This window comes from Gadus morhua, unplaced genomic scaffold (assembly GCF_902167405.1).
Source record: "Gadus morhua unplaced genomic scaffold, gadMor3.0, whole genome shotgun sequence".
NCBI classification, from domain to species: Eukaryota; Metazoa; Chordata; class Actinopteri; order Gadiformes; family Gadidae; genus Gadus; species Gadus morhua.
Genome location: NW_021964142.1, coordinates 164,150 through 170,797, shown reverse-complemented (window position 1 = coordinate 170,797; position 6,648 = coordinate 164,150). Strand labels below are relative to the sequence as shown.

The window sequence follows — 6,648 nt, the reverse complement described above, 5'->3', positions numbered from 1 at the left end:
TCAGATTGGCTGCCGCAGGGCGTGTGGTTATCCAGGTGCGAGCGGAGGGAAGCAGGTCGCCCCTGATGAGGTTTGTCAGCAGCACGCCCACCGAGGTGGACTTTGTGACATCAGTCCAGATCGGGTTTCTCTGGAAGTCCAGAGGAAGTCGACACTCATCCAGACCATCCAAGATGAAGACAACTTTGAACCGTTCATATCTGCAGATTCCTGCATCTTTGGTCACAATAAAGAAGTGATGAAGAAGTTCCACCAAGCTATACTCTTTCTCTTTCAGTAAATTCAGCTCTCTGAAAGTTAAGAGAAATGTGAAGTGTATGTCCTGGTTGGCTTTGCCTTCAGCCCAGTCCAGAGTGAACTTTTGTGTTAAGATGGTTTTACCAATGCCGGCCACTCCAGTTGTCATTATTGTTCTGATTGGTTGATCTCGTCCAGGTAAGGGTTTAAAGATGTCTTCACATTTGATTGGTGTTTCTTCCTTGGCTGGTTTCCTGGAAGCTGTTTCAATCAGTCTGACCTCATGTTCCTTGTTGACCTCTCCACTGCCTCTCTCTGTGATGAAGATCTCTGTGTAGAAGTCATTCAGACCCGTTGGATTTCCTGCTTTAGGGATTCCCTCAGACACACACTTGAACTTCTTCTTCAAATGAGACTTGATTTTATGTTGGCACTCAACAGCAGCAGATCCTACATGAGAATGAACAAACAACATCAGATAGTGGATGGTGACATCAGGTGAAGCATGTTAATATTTTCTCTAAAATGATCAACTTCATAATATTTACTGACTTCATTACTTGTGGTTCGAGAAGCTGGTCGTGACAAGGAATGGATACTTTTTTTTTCTCTTTTGTTTGTTATCTACACAGCAAAATCGTTGGTCCAATGATAATAACAATGATAGTGAATCAGTGGAAATTAACTTCATATGCTGATATAACAAGATAGTGCTGCATCTCTTCCACTTATTCCACTTATAGTTATTCTGCTGTTGATTTGCTTGATTGTTTAACATTCTTTAACCTGATGGACGCACCATAACCTTTCATATCTGGATCAAACCATTTAACTTCATACCCAATCGAACCACAATAACCCTATATATATATGGATCAATAAATTTAACCTGGAACCCCCACAATAACCCTACATAACGATCAAACCATTTAAACTGATACCCCCACAATAACCCTACATATCTGGATCAAACCATTTAACCTGATAACCCCACAATAACCCTATATATCTGGATCAAACCATTTAACCTGATACCCCCACAATAACCTTACATATCTGGATCAAACCATTTAACCTGATCGACCGACAATAACCGTTCATATCTGGATCAAACCATTTAACCTGATCGACCCACAATAACCGTTCATATCTGGATCAAACCATTAAACCCCCAAGAAGAAATATATCTCCACATTGATGAATTATAAATGAAGAAATCTCTTAACACTAAATTAGATTATATAATTTAGTCTGAACAGAACAAATAAGAGTCTCATACTACTCTTAAAAATATAGAATTTCATTCTGTTTTCAAGATAAGAGTCTTCTGCGCTTCAAATTAATAGTCTCCTCTGTTTTCAAGATATGAGTCTCTTACCGCCCCACAGTGTGTCAGCCAGTTCCTCCTGGTTCATCTCCATCAGGCAGAGCTTTGTGATGTCCACCACTCCCTCTATGGCGCGCCTCCTCTGCTCCTCCTTCTTACCATCCACCTCCTCCTCCTCCACTCTCTGACCCTCTGAGCATTGTGGGTAATCTGAGAAGAGATCCCTCCAGAGCTTCTTCAGCTCCTTGTCGAGGAAAGCGTGTGCGTTCTCCTCAGCCCTCTGGAACAGAACAAACATCAAGGAGATCTTTACCCTGAACTAACTGAGGACATCAGAAGCATCTGTCCTGGAATCACGTCAGCTGGTCTAAAGAGGGAAGCCTGGAGACTATGAGCTCCACAAGAGATGCTTTCTGATGTTCATGTAGAGCTGAAGTTAAATGTCTTGTTGGACCTGTACACACCTTGATCAGCTCTGTTTGATTCTTCTGTACAGACCTGGTAACATTTGAACTCTTCTGGTGTGGCCTGTGGGACACACACACACACACACACACACACACACACACACACACACACACACACACACACACACACACACACACACACACACACACACACACACACACACACACACACACAAACACAGCTGTTACTCAGACTAATGATTAGGGGTGCAACGCATCACAAAACTCACGGTTCGGATCGTGTCACAGTTTTTGAGTCACGGGTCGGATCATTTTCGGATCAACAACAACAATAAAGAAAACAAGACAAATGTGACTTTAAATAAAATCTTCAAATGTGTAAAAACAAAATAAAGTGAAAAATGTTAAGCATAGTCAATATTTAAAAAAATTGCAATCTGAGGCATTATTCCTTCTTCTTTTTAACATGGATAGTAAATAATCCCTAAAGCCATTGAACCTTCAAACATTACACCTGTAAAGTCTGCTACAAGTCGTCTTAACATTAATTTCATTAATACGATTGCTGGGTCCAGGGGAGTCTGCCCTCTGCTGCTGCTCTGGGCTTCAACACACACACTTTTTTTTTTAGAAAAAGTTGTATTAGTTTTGAGCCACTCCAGTCTGTTTGAAACTCCTACCTCTCCTCTCTGGAGGGGCGTCCATCTTTAAAGACAGGAGGATGATCCATAGACCGGTCACTCTTCAAGGAGACACAGCTGGGTCCAGGGGAGTCTGCTCTCTGCTGCCTCCTTCTGAAAAACAAACACCATCTGGAGGTTAGGATTTGTGGATATCGTTTCATTTGATCATTTCCTTGGTCCTCTGTACTTGGTCCCCTACTTTACGTCAACTACATCCTCCCACTCGGTCAAATCCTCCGCCAACATGGCCTCCATTTTTCCCTGTTACGCTTACAGTCAGATCTACCTCCCCACCAACACCACCTCTGCAGCCACCCATTGCACCCTCGCCACCTGCCTCACTGAGGCCAAAACGTGGATGAAACACAACTTCCTCAAACTAAATTGCAATAAATCATAAATCCTCATCATTGGCCCAAACTCCCTCACCCGCCCCACCCAGGACTTCTCACTTAATATTGATGGTTCCATTGTCACCCCCTCCACTCACATCCACAACTTAGGTATCATCCTTCATTCCACCCTCTCATCCCTCCCCCATATGAACCAGATTACCAAATCAGCCTTCTTCCACCTCAGGAACATCACTTGTTCACTTGTCTTCGTCCCTCCCTGTCACTCTCAGCCGCCAAAACTCTGGTCCACGCATTCATTTCATCCCGCCTTGATTACTGTAACTCCATCCTATACGGCTCATCAAAACACTAGCTTAATAAACTGCAATATGTTCAAAACTCTGCAGCCCGTATGCTCACATCCCCCCCCGCTTAGACCACAACCCTGTCCTCCAAGACCTCCACTGGCTTCCCGTCAAATACCGGATTGATTTCAGAATACTACTCATCACCTTCAAAGCCCTCAACAACCTGGCGCCCCCCTCCCTCTCTGACCTCCTCCACCGCCACACCCCTACCCATTGTTTCAGGTCCGCCGATGCCAACCTCCTGCACCCCGTCAGGACCGACCTCCGGTCCTGGGGAGACAGAGCCTTTGTTGCAGCCGCCCCCGCCCTCTGGAAAGCCTCCCCATCACATCCGCAATGCCAACACGCTTTCATCTTTCAAAACTGCCCTTAAAGGTTGTATCAGCGATTCTGATTGAAACATAAAGTATCACATTAATCTGCTTCTTCCTCACTATCCGCTAGCTGCCCGTCCCATAAGCAGGCTGTCAAAGAACCGCGTCTCTCTAGGCAGCCTAGGCTCCGAGATCGCACACAGGAACAAATGGTACTACCAACACCTCAAAATCAAAATAAACAGTGTTCCAACCAATCACAGACAAGGGGTGGTGTTGTGGTGTTTCGCGCTTGTGCACGCGAAGTGGTAGCTACAAATTCCTGTTCCATAGACCAACTGAGTTGACGGAGTTATCAGAAGCTACAAAAGAAAATGTGCGTCCATGATCATTTTCAAAACACGGGAGGGAGGGGCTAGCTGGCTCTGTTTAGGGAATCTCGCAACGGAAGTCAGGGCAACCAGAATCGCTGATACAACCTTTAAAACACACCTTATCACCGTTTGTTTTGTTCAGCTTCTTTTTTGTTTCTTATCATTTAGCTTATGAAGCGATTGTGAAGCGTCTTTGATTACTGGGAAAAGCACTAAATGAATTTGATCTATTATCATTATTTATTGCAGGGCTACTAACCTATTTTCTCATGACTTTTAATTTTAATATTCTTTCTCAGCTTTTTTAAACGGAAATTTAAGGGGGGGGGGGGGGGGAAAGAAAAGTTATTATTTAAGCACCTACATGCTGACATAAAAACCCACTAAGTACCCTTCATACTGTGCATAGACTGTTTATTCACAATGCGTTTAGCTAACCTAGAAAATAGAGCAGTCAGTTTCTACATTTCTACCAAGACTTGTGTTATTCTTCACAGATCATTTGTTTCAACAAACCACTGCACCTCCAAAGATAAATTCAAACTGGTTCAATAAATGGTGCCGTTTGAAAGCCATTGAACCTTCAAACATTAAACCTGTAAAGTCTGCTACAAGTCGTCTTAACATTAATTTCATTCATACGATTGCTGGGTCCAGGGGAGTCTGCTCTCTGCTGCTGCTCTGGGCTTCAACACACACACTTTTTATTCTAGAAAAAGTTGTATTAGTTTTGAGCCACTCCAGTCTGTTTGAAAATCCTACCTCTCCTCTCTGGAGGGGCGTCCATCTTTAAAGTTAACAGGTTGACCCATAGACCAGTCACTCTTCATGGAGACACAGCTGGGTCCAGGGGAGTCTGCTCTCTGCTGCTGCTCTGGGCTTAAACACAACACACACACACACACACACACACACACACACACACACACACACACACACACACACACACACACACACACACACACACACACACACACACACACACACACACACACACACACACACAGCTTTTACTCAGACTAATGATGGAGTCATGATGCACCACTGCTGAGCTCTGAGATGGACAACAGTCACAGACAGAGAGATCCTCTTCTTACCTCTTAGCTTTGCTCCGGCGGCCATGTTCCCCAGACAGAGTGGTCTTAGAGGTAGGACCCCCCTCCATTCTCTCCTCATCCATAGTAGACTGGAGACCTGGACACAAACACAAGTCATCCATCACTTAATTTGCCTTTTGAGCTTTAGCTGTTTATTGAGAGAGAAGATCATTGTGACTGCGTCACACTAAAGCATTATGGACGTCATAGACCGTCAATATGAACCCCACAACATAACCACACTGCCCTCACTACAGTAGCCTACAGATGTGTACAGCAGATGACAGATGAATTATTAAACACCTTGGAGACTGTAACTGTGCTTAAACTACAACACAAAAAAGATATACAAAAGACTTAAAACATGCATTGCGGTACAATTAAAAGTAAAGAACGTTAGAATAATTTCTCCACTGGAACAAAGTCTGAATTCTGTCACTTTACTGAACCACATATTCCCTATAAATCAACTGGTGAAACTCAACACATCGATAGTCAATACGCACAAATATATAACTTTTTTGAATATCAGCACATTGAAAGGACTTCTGTCAGGTCCTTCCTTTAATTCGGAGTAGCATCAAGACAAACGAATCACTTGAATATTGAACTAAGTGTTCAATTTACAACACGGGTCAGAAAACCAGTGAAACATGAACCAACGTTGTATTCTCTACAGTAACGTCTGTCTTTAATTGATAAGCGATACACGGAGACATGTACCAAGATGAGATCAATATTATAGAGTATCCTAGACAATATTAACGGTGGTAAACTGGTTGTTCATTATCATATCACTAACCTAAAGACAATATAAACGCTAGTAAACTGTCAGCCTACCTTACCTTATCGTATCTACTCCGGGATTATATTGCGTCCATACGGTATAAAGTTGTAAAAGTATAAATGTAAGGGAAGAAACGGAGGTGAAAGTGTTTATAAAACAAGTTAATCAGGTGAAAGGGAGTAAAAGAAAGGCTCCTCGCTGCGAGACCGTTCTGAGGAAGTTAACTGAACGGTTTGACTCGCAGTGGAAACGACGCCCCTCTCAGCGCGGGTCACATGATTTCTTAAAAACGAATGTTATGAATGCAGCGCTCGCGCACAATGCACACACACACACACACACACGCACACACACACACACACACACACACACACACACACACACACACACACACACACACACACACACACACACACACACACACACACACACACACACAAACACACACACACACACACACACACACACACACACACACACCAAACTGTTGGAAGGGGACGTACTTGAGGAACCGAGAGAGAGGCAAGAGAGAGAGAGAGAGAGAGAGAGAGAGGGGGGGGGGGGGGAGAGAGAGGGGAGAGAGAGAGAGAGAGAGAGAGAGAGAGAGAGAGAGAGAGAGAGAGAGAGAGAGAGAGAGAGAGAGAGAGAGAGAGAGAGAGAGAGAGAGAGAGAGAGAGAGAGAGGAGAGAGAGAGGGGG

General features: G+C 43.8%; 1 long non-coding RNA gene across 1 annotated transcript; it reads right to left on the bottom strand.

Moving 5' to 3' along the window:
• Positions 1-1,804: 1,804 nt before the first annotated feature.
• Positions 1,805-4,868, bottom strand: LOC115539080 (uncharacterized). The gene is made up of 3 exons (XR_003975668.1): positions 4,829-4,868; positions 2,029-2,092; positions 1,805-1,844 (listed from the first exon to the last, which is right to left on the bottom strand). It is a non-coding gene; the product is annotated as an uncharacterized LOC115539080 (long non-coding RNA).
• Positions 4,869-6,648: the final 1,780 nt, after the last annotated feature.